Source organism: Myxocyprinus asiaticus, chromosome 22, assembly GCF_019703515.2.
Source record: "Myxocyprinus asiaticus isolate MX2 ecotype Aquarium Trade chromosome 22, UBuf_Myxa_2, whole genome shotgun sequence".
Lineage (NCBI taxonomy): Eukaryota > Metazoa > Chordata > Actinopteri > Cypriniformes > Catostomidae > Myxocyprinus > Myxocyprinus asiaticus.
This window is the reverse complement of record NC_059365.1, coordinates 40,202,590-40,221,023: the sequence shown is the minus strand read 5'-3', so window position 1 is coordinate 40,221,023 and position 18,434 is coordinate 40,202,590.

Genomic DNA, 18,434 nt, shown 5'->3' with positions numbered 1-18,434 from the left:
CTTCCAGTATTGCTGCATGTCAGCTGGTCTTCCACGGAGGATACCTTGTCTCTGCCCGCATGTCGGGAGTTAAGTTCACTCATCTCTGCTGGCTGTTGTTCTACACCTCACTAAGCTTCAATGGAGTATTCTACTAATCTGTTCCTGACTTCCACAATGCACACACTCATCCTACGAACATCGGGATGTGTCGGGATTTTCTACATTCCTCAACCCAGTAACTGACCTCAGTGTCGGGATTTTCTACATTCCTCAACCCAGTAACTGTTCATTATTTCTGTTAATAAATCCTTTGAACTGTTCCTCTGCTCTTGGGTCTGTTTGTCTCACTATCATTCATTACAGTTATTTTATAATATTTTATAACTGTAATATAAGTAACATAAATGAAGAAGTGATGATTATATATGAAAAGTTCAGTTTCGAAGCTTTCAAACGATACCCCATATGCCTGATATATTTATTCAGAGACTTAAACATTTTAAGAGTCAACTATTTTCACATAACTCCCCCCTTCTGGACCTGTCGGTGGGTTGCAGAGTTGAAGAAAATGCACACATACACATGAACCATTTATTAAGTCAACATTAGAAACCTATCTACACAAAGTTCAGTACTGCTTAATAGTCATCAGGCTTTATTATATGATATGCTGTGAATGAACATGAAGACATGAAAAGTGTTTTTGCAGAGGACTAAGTTGGGACAGAACCCGGAGTAGCACCATTCTTTTGACATCAACGTGGCAAGGAAAGTGACAATACAAGTGAGTTAAGACATTATAGAAATAAATATAAACACAAAGTGGACTGAAGCTAGGGTGACCATACGTCCTCTTTTTCCCAGACATGTCCTCTTTTTTGGACCTTAAAAAGCATCCAGCCGGGACTTCTAAATTTGTGAAAATGTCCGGGATTCGGCTTTAGTTGCATTATGATGTGCATCTAGTCTAATACTTCATTGTGTGCGCGCGCATATTTGGATTGCTTCAACCCCTCTTTGTAAGTCCCGCCTTCTCGCACATCAATTGGTCGATTATAAGAGGCTTGCAGCAGGCTTGGAAGCAGAATGTATGACAAAGCTGGCACTTATGTGTCAGTTGCTAATAAAGGTACAAGTGATTTAGAAGCATACATTAGCTCTGCGAAGCATAAAGGGTCAGCAAAAGGTGAAAGATAATCAGGTAAATTAATGGGCTACTTTTGCGACCAGGTAAAATTATCACATTGCTTCATTTTCCATGGCCATTCAAAATAATAGTAATAATAGATGAAGGTACACTCATGGCATCAAATATTTTATTTTAGTACATGAACATTCAAAAGAATGTTGGAAATGTTTATTTATTTATATATATATATCTTATGCTAATAGAGTGTCTTTTTCACTCTATTAAAGTTTGCATTCATAGTAACACTGTTTTGAACCCTATTATTCCACCCCACCAGAATATGGTCACCCTACTGAAGCAAAATGACAATCCCTCCTTTTGATCTCACTATAATAATCTGATTTTGCTGCATTGTGACATAAATCTTCATCTGTTATGGCATTTTATGTTTTTGAGTAATATTTGATGTATAATAATTTGACAAATAAATCTATTTATTAAACATTTTTATACCAAGGCACTGTTGAATTCTTGATTCTGATTGGTTGACAGGCGTTCTAAGGTGTGCAATTATTTTGTGTGTGTAAACGCAGGGCTATGAAGTAGTTCCAGATCTTGACCGCATAACGGTTCCATATTACTTCACTAAATTATTTCAGTTATTTCACAGAGTCAAAAGGGCTATTGCCTAAAGAAATTGGATAAGAATGACAAACAATTTCTACAATATCCAAAATGTACTTTAATATCTGTGGAAATTAATCGCGATATCTTTCTTGCTCGTTTGCTCTCCCCTACACTCGCATACATGTATACGCACACACACAGACACTCGCAAGCAAGACAGAACCTTGATGTCAATTTACCAGTGTGACTTAATCAATACAAACGTTTTTCAACTGAAAAGCTACATACTGTACAAGAATAACGACGCTACCACCCTGCTACTCAGAAGTGTAGTTAATCTAACAGCTTGCCAATTTGAAACAATGTTACTGATGAATGCAGCTGATGAGATCCACAGTAGACACAGGTATTCACACACGCCCGATCGCTCCTTCTCTCTCTCTGTCTCAATTAGTGCTTAAAAGCAGCGCAAGCCCCTGTTACTAGTTCTAAAGTGCACTCTTAGAAGAAAAGTTTCCATATAGAACCCAAAATGGTCCTATCGCTCATTTTATATTTGGAACCACAAAAAGGTTCTATATAGAACCTAAAAGAGTTATTTTAGCCATGTGAAAAGATTGTCTATAGAACATTTTAGGGGTTCCCAAAATGGAATTGTAACATTTGTTTTTTTGTTTAGTTTTTACATTTTGTTTTATTACCAGAAGAACATTTAATGGATATGTGAATTAAATAGTTCATATAGATACCATATCACTAAGAAAGTGAAATAACCATATAAAGCACATTTAAGTATTATTTAGTAAGCATTTTTAATAGTTTGTTTACAACAGCACAAACAATAAATTACACAATTCATAATTCAATAGTTATAATTTACTTAATAAATCCACAGGTTTGTAATAATAAGCTAAAAGTCTAAAAGTTGTAATATTATATATCATTTAACAATAACCATATGTTAAAATTATAACCATAAGTAAGATTAATAAATAAGTACAAAACGAAGTGAAAAATAAATAAAAACAAATGACCTATGAAAATCGATGAATTATGAGTCACAAATAGACTATACCGTAGACTGTATATTTATACTGAGATAAACCTGTCCTTTTAAAGAGAACTGTAATTGATCCTTTTCTAATTAAACCCAAAGCTGAAGAAGTAAATTGTAAGAGTTTTATTTTTCAGCAGTATGAAATGCAAATGCAAAAATAATGTAGTGTCTTTTCCAAAACTATTTATAAATAAAACTTTTAATTATGTAAATTATACGTTCACATACATACATACACACATTAAGCAATTGTCAGCCTAAAGAATCCTTTTGTGGAAAAAGGGTTCTTTTTTGTAAATCTTTGTAAATAGAACCTTTTTGGCAAAAAAGAGGTCTTTGGAGCTGAGTAAAGAACCCTAGGGTTCTATATAGAACCCCAAAGAAACTTTTTTTTATAAGAGTGTGATGATTCGCTTTGCATCGTGTCTGAATTACCACCTTGGGGTTTTTAATAATTCAATGGGCCGTCGTCAATCATTTCTTAACATATAAGTTAAAATGTTCAATATTTGGCAAGTATTGCATGAAAGTCACTCTTTTTATTCATGTTGTTATAACCGCACATCATTGATTTATAATGCATTCATACATGACATATTAATCATTAATGAACTCCTTTATAAACTCTTAACAAAGGTAACGAATGTAAAGTGTTACCCAGTTTTAATCACTCATCCAGAAAGGCATAATAGCGTAAGGAGACAGATAGAGCAGTTGATACTGTTAGGAATATTTAGTGGTGTTTGCTAAGGCAATATTTGAACAACCATTTGTGATAGTGACATGAATGATACCTCAAAGGTCTCCGAATTCCTGGTTATGGCCCTAAAATCACAAAACTCTTGTTTATATCTTCTCTATTTGTGGTCTTTTTAAGAAAATTCTTACTGCCACATACTCTAATTTGTTCATTTTGAGCAAGTAATATCTATTTCTCATTTCAACTCAAAGGAACACAATGTACTGCAGACATATTTATGCTGACACAATGAATTTATTATGGTTAATCTGATTAGGGGAACCAATTTTCCACACTTCAATGCTGTTTGTAAAAAATCATAAAAGAGAGAACTCAATTATGCAGATTTTTTTTCTCATATATTTTGCACATTAATTAATTTAAAAAAAAGAAAGGAGAACGAGAGACAACATGAAAGAGAGAGATTGCTACATATTATCATAAAAGTTTCTGCTCTATTTTACAGAAAAATTTTATTTACTGTAAAATAAATATGTATTTTGTAGAATGATATAACTAATTAACTTGTAATAGAACCTTAACCTTAAAATAACCTTAGATTTGGATTAAGTCATATCATTACAGACTGCACATGAATATTGCTGGTCCAACAGATTAAGAATGGTCTGTCAGACAATTTGTTGTGGCTTATTTTCAATCTTAAAGCCACTGTCCTGAGAAGAACAAAATATGCATGTAATCTGTGGGCATCATTGTCAGCATCCTACCTCCTGTAGTTTCTCTCCATGCCTCTAGAGGTCCCCTGTGTTCTCCTCTACCTTAGTTCTTCCTCGTGTGGCCTTGTTAGCCTTATCCAGCTCACCTGTGCCTTGTTTCCCCCAGTGTATTTAAGTTGTGTTTTTTTCCCTTGGTTCCTCACTCGGTTTTTGAGTCTCTGCCCTGTGTTTCCTGCTTTGTCTCACTAAAGCCTCTCTAGCTACCCCAAGTAAGATATCCTGCGTTCCTTTCACTGATTGTAATTGTTCACTGGCTTTGTTTTCTCCCCTCGTGGAGTTTTATTTTCTCCTTTGGTTTTGCCCATTGTTTTTTGTTTATGTGGTTTATACCTCGGTCTGAGAAAAACTTTTGTTGATTCATTTTTGCAAGGACTTTTTTTTTTAATAAATCTACATCTCCTGGAATACTGCCTTAACTGTTTCATTTGAATCCAACATTACTGCTCCTGTGGCTCAGTGGTAGATCTCTCAACTACCACACCAGCAACACTGGTTCAAGCCCAGCTTGTGATAATCATAGACTTTATTTGAAATTCATTTGGAAAACAAGTTCTATTTTAGTATACCCAATCAATGAAAATGTATACATTAAATGAATCAATCCATGACATACATTTTAATCATCATCATAAACATAACATCAAAACATAAATTTTAGGTAATAATTTAGTCCACATTGAATTCATTGTCTTATTTATAATTAAAGAAAACCAGTGAAATTGTTTCAACACCATTTAACATGTAATTTTTTCCCTTGTCCTCAGTTTTCATATTTTCATATTTTCATATTTGACTTCATCAGCAAACTAATATAAAGGCTATTAACATAATGGTAAAACTCTTGTCAGAACTGAATTTCTAGCAAGTTTATATGACATCTAACTGGAAACCAGCCCATGTGGGTGTAACCTCCTTAATTAACTATTTCTCTTGAGTCAGAATAAAGACCTGTTTGGACAGCAATTGTTTCTCAGGGTGACATCTATAAAAGTAAATGTTCATGGCTCCTTTGTGATAAAACTCATGCGTTCAGATGACAGTGAAATCACGGGGGACGAGTGAGGCTTTTTGTCGATCACATGATTACAGTTGCGCTTGTAATATGGAAAATTCATCAATCCACAAACTGTGTTCATTGTATTTGTGTTTAAACATGTTTGGAATTAAGCATGAGGGAACCACGCTGCGGACATTTACAGTGTACATTTTCACATATGGCACAAGCCATAATTATTGTGAAGAGCAGTTAAACGAATCAAGAAACTGTAGGAACAAGATTATTTATTAACACAAGCCAAATAAATCTGTCAGTGGGGGTATGCATGTTTCCTCATCTGCATCACTTAAGTTGCCTCTCCGCACAAGTGCACACAAAGAGAGATAGAAGCCGCACATATCAAGGACAGTAAACATAGTTAAAATGAAATTTGAGGAGCTATGGTTAAAATTGTTTTCTTATGTTTTATCTATCAAAATGGCGGACATCATTTGGAATTATCTATCAGTGTTTAAAAGTGGCAGTGGAAATCAATTTTATTTTATTTTTTTCCCTTTTTCTCCCAATTTGGAATGTCCAATTCCCAATGTGCTTTTAAGTCCTCGTAGTCGCGTAATAATTCACCTCAGTCCGGGTGGCGGAGGACAAATCCCAGTCGCCTCCGCGTCTGAGATCGTCAACCCGTGCATCTTATCACGTGGCTTGTTGAGCGTGTTGCCACGGAGATATAGTGCGTGTGGAGGCTTCACGCCATCCACCGCGGCAACCACGCTCAACTCACCATGCGCCCCACCGAGAACGAACCACATTATAGCGATCACGAGGAGGTTATCCCATGTGACTCTACCCTCCCTAGCAACCGGGCCAATTTGGTTGGTTAGGAGACCTGGCTGGAGTCACTCAGCATGCCCTGGGATTCGAACTAGCGAACTCCAGGGGTGGTAGGGAAAATAAACCTTTTAAATATAGATATTGACCTGGCAACTTTTCTGGGACTAGTCGGCCCGTATAAACGAGTAGTCATGCAAGCCTTATGTATAAATGTATATAGTACACGTTTCTATATTAAAATAGTATATTTTAAAATTGTATTGCATTGCTGCCATAATGGACCATTTCAAAAGTTTACTTGATCTGGCTCTCGTTTTTCTTTCCCTTCTACTTAAGAGTTCCAACTCACTGTGGTGGAGTGGCGACATAATTGTATTATAGTGAATTATTTCAAAAATTTGTGTTACACAATCCTCCAATTTTCACAATTGCCAATTACCGCCAGAGCTGTTTCTGTGTGCAGTGCAAATGTACGGCACTTAGCAGTGGTCAAAAAGGATTTCCAAATCTACTTTTGGATTATAAACTCAGAGATGTGGATTCGGACGGTAATTAAATTACCACACGACCTTGGTGTTTGTCAAAAAACAGTAGGTAATTTGGCCAGGAATTTTCTCACGGGAGGTGGGAGAAAAACACAGACATTTTGGATTCGGACAGCAATAAAATCACTGACGTGGAATATTTTTTATTAAGTTAAATATAAATTAATCAAGTATAATCAATGTAAATATAGCCATTTTATTCTACAATTATTTCTGATGGTCAAGCATGTATTTTACTGTGTGGGTTTGTGTGTAGAGGCCTGTGAAAATGAGGACCTCTTAAAAGGGAATGTGTGCTCACATATGGTACTCATATATAGTAAACTTGAGTCTCATGTTTTGACACTAGAGAAAATATAGGATAAGCCCTTAAAGAGGTTCCAGATGGTGAGGCCTCCTTCAAATAGTTTCCTGTTCCTTTGTTAAAAATAACAGACTGAAGACACAGAACAAAATGTATGGAGTGTATTGGTCACGCCCTGGTGGATTATGTGTATATAGGCATGTTTAAACACAGACAGTTCAGTTACTCTGCAGACTGACTCGGCTTTTTTTAATCTCTGATAATAAAGTCTATCTTCTGGCATCAAAACCTCAAGACTTCGAGTGATTTTGCACTGAGGTGGCAGAAGCCACAACACTGACTACCCCCTGTAAACGCTGAAATTACCTCACATCCGAAATAGGGCTTAAGAGAGAGAAAAAATATATATAATTGCAGAGATTTGATCTTCTAAAAGAATTGTGACATACAATATGTCTGTTTTTGCTACTGTGCCTTTAAGAAATGTCTCATTTGTATGTGAAATAAGTAACAGCACTTCACGCCACTTAGATACACCACGGGTATGCGGTTGAGTACAATATAGCTTTTAATTGTTCAATAACAGCCTTTTTGCAAACAGACTGATATCACTGTGACAGGAGGTCAAATGTTTGTCTGCTAAAATCAGTGTTTGCTTTTTGAATGTTCAAACTACCCCAGTGGCTGAAGCTGGAACTTGAGTTGCATCACACTGTTCAAGTGTAATAACTTAATTCTTTGAATGGATGTGTTGTGCAAAGGCACAGCACATCCGATTTTCAGAAACATTTTAATAGTAACTACATTAATATACTCCTAACCCTAACACAAACCCTAAACCTAACACTAACCATAACAGTACTGAGATCAAAACACCTTTTTTTTCACTAACCACTTTGCAAATTTATTAGCTGGTATTTGTCATCGAAGGCACAGCATGGGTAATTTTTGGGGCATGAACATTTGCCACATGGTGGCGCTTGTCTGGAATCTGGCACATTTGGTTCGAATATGGGTGGCAAAACATTTGGAACCAACACATTGATATGTTGTTTCAAAGCCTGTATAAAATTGTGACAGATTTAGGAAAATAATCTACTTTGTAATATGATGCACAAGCAGTTAAAGTCAGATTGAAATGATCTTTGACCTTGTCAAAAATAAACTTCAGCCACTCACTTCTAAGACTGGGATCCTTTGGAAGGATCTGCAGAGTGGCAGGTGCTACACACAGCCAGGAACAGCACAAGCTTTAACACATTTTATACTCATATTTTTAGTTGCCACATTACAGACACTGATTAGTCTGATCTGTAAGATGTTCTTGAGCAGTGTTGGATGTAATGCTATTACAAATGTATAGTCGCTACATAAACCATGAACGTTGACAGGGTAAGACCAGCATCCATCAGCTCTTGAAGGAATGTAAGAATCTCAGCTATGGAGCAATTCACCAGGTCTTTACCATGTGAAGAGCTCCAATTCGCAAACACGTGCCATTTGAGTGTATAGAGGCATTGAGTGCATAGAGGCTTGTGGATGGAGCACTAGCCTGTAAAATGGTGTTCATCACTGACTGAGCCAATTCTGGCTTGTTCGATGTGCTCCGTTCAGGGTCCAGCAAGAGCTGTCTAGAATTTCTATCATCTCCAGAAACCAGGACTGATTGGACCATTTCATCACAATTAACAGAACTGTTTCTTTGTCCTCATAGACTTTGCTGATGACAGGATGGAGGCACACCGGGGGAAATGCATATTTGCATTTCGAGGCCATTTGTGTGCCAAGGCATCCACCCCCAATGGTGCTTGGGACATGGACTACCAAAGGGGACATAATCTGTAATTCAGGCGGCCTGGGACATATGTCACACGTAGGGAGAGGACATGGCACCCACTCCATAGGATGAGGTGCTGTGGCGATCGATTTCCGCTCTGGCGATTTATGTACGCCACTACTGTCGTGTTGTCTGAATGAATCAGAATGTGGTGATTCACTATGTCGGAATGAAAAGTCTTCAAGGCTAGAAAGACAGCTAGTAGTTCAGGTGCCAAAAGTCAGGCATCTGTCGCACACTGCACCCCAACCTGTGTTGGATGCATCTGTGGTCACCACTTTCCACTTGAAATCTAACCCAGCATAACACCCTGCTGGTAAAAGGCTGGCACTGTCCATGGGGCTAGTGCCGCCAGACAGCAGCGAGTTACCGCAATGCACATGCGCCCGTTGTGCTGAAGTGCTGAACCAGCTTGGCCCGCTGTTATGTAAGCTCTTCCAGCCAGTGCGACGTAAGTTGGCACAGCTTGGAGGGATGGGTGGGGTGGGATTTCCATCCTATGGCTGTATTCGGGCAGAGGTGGGCTGTGACCACCTGTTCCACCGGATGAAGCTTTGAGTATTCTTTTTCCTCGGTGTGGTCCACTCTAGTGAGGAAGGCATCTTCTCCTATCTGAGTGCACGAAGAGAAGGGTGCACACCAGGTCTTTGTGAGCTCCGCGTGGACCTCCGTAAAGAATTGTGTGCTCCTCTGGACCGTGGTCTGTTGATGACGGCCAGTTTGCAAAAACCATTCATCTAGGCGAGATATTTCCGGCTCTTCTTGAGGGGAATATTACAAATAGAATATCTGTATATATATATATAAATGATTCAGTAACTCAAGCCGGAGCACTGTGGGAAGTGGGTAGGTGTTTCACTGAAGCGGTGCGTTGATAAACGATGAGCGTCTGAAATGATGAACCCGTTCACCGAGAGCATCTTCAATGGCGAGGTGGAGAACTCTTCCCCTGAACACACAGGGGAGCAGTGAGTCTTCTCGCTGCAGGCGCTGTAGAACAGGTGAGTTCTGTCTGCTGTAGGTGTATCTCGACGGCAAAACAGAGAGGGTTTCCAAGACGAACACGATGTTCGCAGTCTTGAAGGAAGAAAATTTGGAATAAATGGTGATTGAGCACCCACTTAGATAGGCCAATTGCACGCCTTAGAAGGCGGGGCTCAAACACCATTGCCAATAAGAGGATTGGCGTTACTGTACAAGGATTTCAATTAGGTCATTGTATAAGGAAATCCCCATAGCGTTATCGCAGTGAACTGAATGGAAAGGGAACTGCACTGCCGACAAGGTGGAGAGAGGATAAAATTAGAGCTAACATTAGCTATTTGAATGGGTAGAACAATGTTACAATGTCTAGGATGGAAACTGCTTAGCTTTCCTCTTAATTCGCCATTTTGAATTTAAAAAAGTCACTTATGAATTCATGCAGATCTGCTGAGTTTTTTCTGGGGTTGAGGGGCATCCAATTTGTTCCAGTCAGATTATAAATATGAGTGCTCCGAAGAGGTTTTGTTGAATCAGATTTATAATTAATTATCAGTAGTAAATCATAATTTCATGTTAATGTCAACCTTATGTAAAAATGCTGCCTGAGTTTTTGCTTTTGCTTGACCAAGCGCGAGCACAGTACATTGCGTGAATGCACGTGCGTAAGAATAGTTTTATAGTTTTAAGCTTTATAGTTTTTTTTTTTTTTTTTAATTACAAAGTTTCCCAAACTTTTTCCGTTCTGACAAAATAAATTTTTGCCCAAGCTTTCTAATTTTATGGCGAATTATGTACAAAGAGCATGGTAAAATATATGCATCTGATATATAAATGTGATATTCATGAGAGGGCACATGGATATATAATATAAACAATGTCATTCTAAATTTAAAATACAATATATTTAAAAATACAAGACTTGAGTTGATTTTATTTTTATCCCCTTTTTTCTTTTCCTTTCTTGTACATCACTCATAAATTTCATATGAGAAAAAAAATAAATAAGTATGTTGGCCGAATGTTGGTAACATTTTATAATAATGGTCCATCATTAATAGGTAATTATGCAGGAATTAATGCAGGACAAATGAGTAGTACTACATTAACACTTTAGTTACTAATATTAACTAATATAGAAACATGATTAACCAATCAGTAGGTAATAGCAAACTGATGATTGAGGTAGTTCACTGTTAGGTAATCAATAATTACGGAATTTGATTTTCCTCATTGAGAACTATTCACTAACTATGGCTAATTTAAAATAACTACTAATTAATTACTAATCAAAACATTAACGTGTCTAAAATGTGAATGATTATATTTTTATTGTAAACAAGATCATGCATGGGTTCTTTGTGGGAATTCATTCATGAATTATGAATGTAACAGGTCACTAATGTCATGTGTATTTTGTTGATTCTTGTATTTCATGTTTTTTTATTTTTAAAATTCTGGTTCCTGGTTCATGTCATGTGGTTCCCTAGTCATGTGATTCCTGTTTTCCCTCCATGTTCATGTGTCTTGTTTTCATTGGTTTATTGTTTAATTATCTTGTTTAGAGTTCTGTTTGTTCATTGGTTTGTTCTCCCATGTCCATGTATTTAAACCCTCAGTTTTCCATTGTCCTTTGTGAAGTATTGTATATGTTTGGTACACTGTTCATGTCATGTCAGGTCAAGTTTATGTCAAGTTCATGTTTACATCTAGTCAAGTTCCTGTTCATGTTTATGTTTCAAGTTTATAGTTAGGGTTTTATTGGATTTCACTTTTGTTCAATAAATTGCACTTGGGTTCTTCAATTCGTCTTCGTCTTCATCATTGCCAGTGCCTGCAGCAAAGTTACTACTAAATCAAGGCTACAGTGTCTGGTATGGGGACCAAATTTAATAATGTAACAACCATGGAAAAAAAAACCATAACAGTAGACCAATATTATGAATATACGTATCTATGGCAGTTACAGCCATGATCATAGTCAGCTTGCCTTACAGAAATATAGGGATGTATATGCCCAACCTGTGTATTCCTTGGGATATCTCTTCTGTTCATTAAAAAATTATTAACTTCTGTATGTTTGATATTGCTGAAGATCTTTTTAAAATAATTCTGGTAACCCATAAGTAATGAGTCAAGTGTTACCACATAAGTATGAAGGAATTACTAATGATCTGGACCATTATTTTAAAGTGAGGGTCATGGTAACGCATTATTAATTAATGAGATCTTACTGTTTCCTTCCTTGGGAGTTAAAGGTTATCTTGTCAGTTAGTAATGAATACTCAAGTGTTTGTTTCTACATTTTATTAATTTAATCAAACAGATAGTTAACAAATATTCACAGACATTCAAAAACAGTTTTTCTGGCATTGAATTATGAATCATTGAAATAATTTAACATAATTGCATAGGCTACAAATATTTAGCAGGACAATGCTTTTAATTGCTGGTGCTCATGGTTACTACATGTTTTAAAAGTCTTATCTCTTAACATAAAGTAAAATAATAAAATTATGTGTCTAAAGGACAAGTGTGTTGATCTCCACAAGACTTCAACAGAAAATGGAGAGAAAACCGGTTCCACATGTGTACTTCTACCCTAGACCACCCACTCTGTAAATACGTACAGTTTTTATCAAATTAATTTGACGTTTCCTCCTTTGCCTATGTTCGGTATGAACAGAACAGAATGTATGTTAAAGTTTACCGCGTGCAGTTGGAGCAAAATCGCACTCGCTCTTCTTTCAGTTTCAGCACGAGCATTGAATATGGCGAACCCTGATTGGATTAGAAGCTTGATGGATGTGACACTCATTCTTTTTTCCATTGGATCCATTAAGTTACTCAGAAAAAAAATGCACTTCACATAAAATTAAACACTTCTTGTAAGATTAACCTACAGTATCTATGAATAAAAAAATCTATTAAAAAATGTTTTGTATAAACAATTATAATAATTTTTTATATTCAAGTGTGTATTCATTAATTTATAATGCGTTACTATGACCCTCACTTTAAAATAATTAGTAATTCCTTCATGTTTACGTGGTAATACTTGACTCATTACTTATGGGTTACCAAAATTATTTTAAAAAGACCTCCAGCAATATCAAACCTGCCAAAGTTAATAATTTGTAATGAACAGAAGAGATATCCCAAGGAATACACGTTGGGCACATACATCTGTAAGCTGACTATGATACTCTACCAGACACTGTAGCCATGATTTAGAGAGCTGTTATGTTCATAAATTAATTCCAGCAAAGAACACACGTGAGGCGCATGTTTCTCTGAAGGTGCATTTCATGATCTTATTCACAATAAAAACATAATCATTCACATTTTAAACACATGTTAATGTTTTGATTAGTAATTAATTAGTAGTTATTTTAAATTAGCCATAGTTAGTAGATAGTTCTCAGTGAGGAAAATCAAATTCAGTAATTAGTGATTACCTAACAGTGAACTACCTCAGTCATCAAATCAAATCACTTTATTGTCACACAGCCATATACACAAGTGCAATGGTGTGTGAAATTCTTGGGTGCAGTTCCGATCAACATAGCAGTCGTGACAGTGATGAGACATATACCAATTTACAATAACATCAAATTAACACAACACAATTTAAACATCTGTTATACACATAATTACACTCAACAATATACAAATAATAACATACACTGTACAGAATACAATACGCTGTTTTTTTGTTTTTTTTTACTATATAGATACACATTATTCAATAAAAATTACAAATAAAAATATATATATAAAAAAAGTATATATATATATAGAATGTACAGTATTGTACTGTATTGACATTCAGGCTGTCGGTTGATAGTCAGTTAAGAGAGAACATAATATAATAATAATAATATAATTTATGACAGTCCGGTGTGAGATATAAGAGTAATGGTAATAAAGTGCAGTGCTGATGTATTTTGATCGTGGAAGATCAAGAGTTCAGAAGTCTGATTGCTTGGGGGAAGAAGCTATCATGGAGTCGGCTGGTGCGGGCCCTGATGCTGCGATACCTCCTACCTGATGGTAGCAGTGAGAACAGCCCATGGCTCGGGTGGCTGGAGTCTCTGATGATCCTCTGAGCTTTTTTCACACACCGCCTTGTATATATTTCCTGGAGGGAGGGAAGCTCAACTCCGATGATGTGTCTGGCAGTTCGCACCACCCTTTGCAGTGCTTTGCGGTTGTGGGTGGTGCTATTGCCGTACCAGGCAGAGATACAGCCAGTCAGGATGCTCTCCACAGTGCAGGTGTAGAACCGTGTGAGGATGTGGCGGTTCATTCCAAACTTCCTCAGCCGTCTCAGGAAGAAGAGGCGCTGATGAGCCTTATTCACAACGACTTCAGTGTGGACAGACCATGTGAGTTCCTCAGTGATGTGGACACCCAGGAACTTGAAGCTGCTGACTCTCTCCACTGGTGCTCCATTGATGGTGATGGGACTGTGTTCTCTGTCTTTTCTTCTGAAGTCCACCACAAGCTCCTTTGTCTTACTGACGTTGAGGGAGAGGTTGTGCTCCTAACACCAGTGTGTCAGAGTGTGCACCTCCTCTCTGTAGGCTGTTTCATCATTGTCAGTGATCAGACCTACCATTGTCGTGTCATCAGCAAACTTAATGATGCATTGGAGCTATGTGTTGCCACACAGTCATGTGTGTACAAGGAATACAGGAGTGGGCTGAGAACACAGCCCTGCGGGGCTCCAGTGTTGAGGGTTAGTGATGAGGAGATGTTGCTGCCTATTCTAACCACCTGGCGTCTGCTTGACAGGAAGTCCAGGATCCAGCTGCACAGCGAGCTGTTTAAGCCCAGAGCCCGGAGTTTCTCATCTAGCTTGGAGGGCACTATGGTGTTGAATGCTGAGCTGTAGTCTACAAATAGCATTCTCACATAAGTGTTCTTTTTTTCCAGGTGGGAGAGAGCAGTGTGTATTGTAGATGCAATGGCATCATCAGTGGAGCGGTTGTTGCGGTAAGCAAACTGCAGCGGGTCAAGATTGAGTGGCAATACAGAGCAGATGTAATCTCTGATTAGTCTCTCAAAACATTTGCTGATGATGGGGGTCAGAGCAACAGGACGCCAGTCATTTAAACAAGTTATTTTTGATTGTTTTGGTACAGGCACAATGGTGGATGTTTTAAAGCATGTGGGGACTACAGACAAAGAGAGGGAAAGGTTGAAAATGTCCGTAAAAACACCAGCCAGCTGGTTCGCGCACGCTCTGATGACGCGGCCTGGAATACCGTCTGGGCCCGCGGCTTTGCGGATATTCACCCGTCGGAAGGATCGGGTTACATCCGCTACAGAGACGGAGAGTGAACTAACCTCTGTAGCTTCGGCCGTGAGAGCTCTCTCCGTGAGGGCGGTGTTATTTCCCTCGAAACGAGCATAAAAAGTATTTAGCTCATCCGGGAGAGAGGCAGCGGTGTTCATGGCGGAGTTTTTATTCCCTTTAAAGTCCGTGATGATGTTAATTCCCTGCCACATGCTTCTAGAGTTGGTGGTGTTAAACTGTCCTTCAATCTTGCTCCTGTACTGGCGTTTTGCGGTTCTGATAGTTTTTCGGAGGGCATAACTGGCTTGTTTATGCTCCTCCGCGTTCCCGGAATTAAAAGCGGAGGTCCGCACATTAAGTGCCGCGCGAACATCGCTATTGATCCATGGCTTCTGATTCGGATAGATTCGTACAGTTGTGGTCGGAATCACTTCCTCTACGCACGTTCTGATGAAACACATTACGCTATCAGCATAAAGCTCGATGTCGTCATCAGAGGTGGACCGGAACATCTCCCAGTCCGTGTGATCAAAACAGTCTTGTAGCATATAGTCTGATTGGTCCGACCAGCACTGGATCGTTCTGAGGGTGGGTGCTTCCTGTTTCAATTTCTGCCTGTAAGCGGGCAGAAGCAGAATGGAAGAGTAGTCCGATTTGCCAAATGGTGGGCGGGGGAGGGATTTGTAGCCATCCCGGAACGGAGAGTAGCAATGGTCCAAAACCCGGTCCCCTCGTGTGTTGAAACTAATGTGCTGGTGATATTTTGATGCGACTGATTTTAAACTGGCTTTATTAAAGTCCCCGGTCACAATGAACGCGGCCTCAGGGTGCGCGGTTTCCTGCTCACTTATACTCCCATACAGTTCCTTGAGTGCCCGGTCTGTGTCGGCTTGTGGGGGGATGTACACAGCAGTGATAATGACCGCTGTGAATTCCCTCGGTAGCCAGAATGGTCGACACAGAAGCATAAGAAATTCCAGATCAGGAGAGCAGAAAGACTTGATAGAATGTACGTTCCTCTGATCACACCAGGATTTGTTGATCATAAAACATACACCACCTCCTCTAGTTTTACCTGAGAGGTCTTTCGCTCTGTCCGCTCGGTGCACAGAGTTTTCAGCTCACAGAGCTTGTTATCCAGAGACTGAACATTTGCCAGTAGAATAGTGGGTAGCGGGGGTCGATTTGCGCGGCGTCTTACTCTGATGAGAACGCCGGCTCTGTTTCCCCTTTTAATCCTGCGTTTCCGCGGCCGTGCTGCCCAGAAAAAGGGCTCTGCTTGCGTGTTTGTAAACAGCGGGTCGGCACTGAGGAATGTGAAGTCCGGTTTTCGGTATGAGATCGCTAAACCAATGTCCAAAAGTGTTTGTCTGTCGTAGACAATAAGGCAGACAACATCCAAGACAAAAACATAAGAATTGTAAACAAAACAAACAAAACATTGCTATGTTGTGTAGGAGCTCGCAACGCAGCAGCCATACTCAGCGCCATCTTGAGTCCATCATCAGTTCGCACTTGTTAATACAGAAATAATGCAAAGGTACGTGCCTCAAATCTATAGATTTTTAAATAGAACCTATTATGACCATACGTCCTCTTTTCACGGATGTTTTCTCTTTATTCAAACCTTAAAAAGTGACCAGTCTGGATTTCCCTAAATGTCCGCGTTTTCATATTGAACTGCTCAACAAAAAACGTAATTAAATCTAGCGCATCATGTACGTGAATTCTCTCTTTCTACGTGCTGTATGACTGTCTGTCTCTCTCTCTCTCTCTCTCTCTCTCTCTCTCTCTCTCTCTTTCACACACACACACAAACACACACACACACACTCATGTTGGTGCAGCTATCATTACGAGGACTCTCCATAGACATAATGATTTTTATACTGTACGAACTGTAGATTCAATCCCCTAACCTAACCCTACCCCTAAACCTAACCCTCACAAAAAACATTCTGCATTTTAACATTTTCAATAAAACATCGTTTAGTATGTTTTTTAAGCGATTTGAATTATGGGGACACTAGAAATGTCCTCATAAACCCCATTTATAGCATAATACCCTTGTAATTACCAGTTTGTAACCTAAAAAAAAGTCCTCGTAAACCACTTAAACCTGCCCACACACACACACACATACAGGGCGCATGCAGAAAGTGCTAGAGCCCAGTAACTTTACCATGTAAATGTGTGTGATTGTGTACTTATCTATTCAAGGATTGCCGTCGAAACCGAATGTCCACACGCGGCCTTTAGTGAGAAAGGAATTTATAAGTAAACACAGACTGTTCACTCGTTTTTTACTTTTGTTAGTGATATTTCAGTGCTTGGTAATGGGAATAAGCTGCGAAGCGGAAGTCTGTAGCATCTACATTGGAAGAACACGCTAAGTACAATGGGTAATTTTGCTGCCTGTGAAAAAGGTGGATATATTTAAAATAATTGTATTTAGTTTTTGTGTCATTTTCACTTTATATATACACTATATTGCCAAAAGTATTCGCTCATCTGCCTTTAGACGCGTATGAACTTAAGTGACATCCCATTCTTAATCCATAGGGTTTAATATAACGTCGGCCCACCCTTTGCAGCTATAACAGCTTCACCTCTTCTGGGAAGGCTTTCCACAAGGTTTAGGAGTGTGTTTATGGGAATTTTTGACCATTCTTCCAGAAGCGCATTTGTGAGGTCAGACACTGATGTTGGACGAGAAGGCCTGGCTCGCAGTCTTCGCTCTAATTCATCCCAAAGGTGCTCTATCGGGTTGAGGTCAGGACTCTGTGCAGGCCAGTCAAGTTCTTCCACACCAAACTCGCTCATCCATGTCTTTATGGACCTTGCTTTGTGCACTGGTGCGCAGTCATGTTGGAACAGGAAGGGGCCATCCCCAAACTGTTCCCACAAAGTTGGGAGCATGGAATTGTCCAAAATCTCTTGGTAGGCTGAAGCATTCAGGGTTACTTTCACTGGAACTAAGGGGCCAAGCCCAGCTCCTGAAAAACAACCCCACACCATAATCCCCCCTCCACCAAACTTCACAGTTGGCACAATGCAGTCAGACAAGTACCGTTCTCCTGGCAACCGCCAAACCCAGACTCGTCCATCAGATTGCCACTGCTCTAGAGTCCAGTGGCGGCGTGCTTTACACCACTGCATCCGACGCTTTGCATTGCACTTGGTGATGTATGGCTTGGATACAGCTGCTCGGCCATGGAAACCCATTCCATGAAGCTCTCTACGCACTGTTCTTGAGCTAATCTGAAGGCCACGTGAACTTTGGAGGTCTGTAGCGATGACTCTGCAGAAAGTTGGCGACCTCTGTGCACTATGCGCCTCAGCATCTGCTGACCCCACTCTGTCATT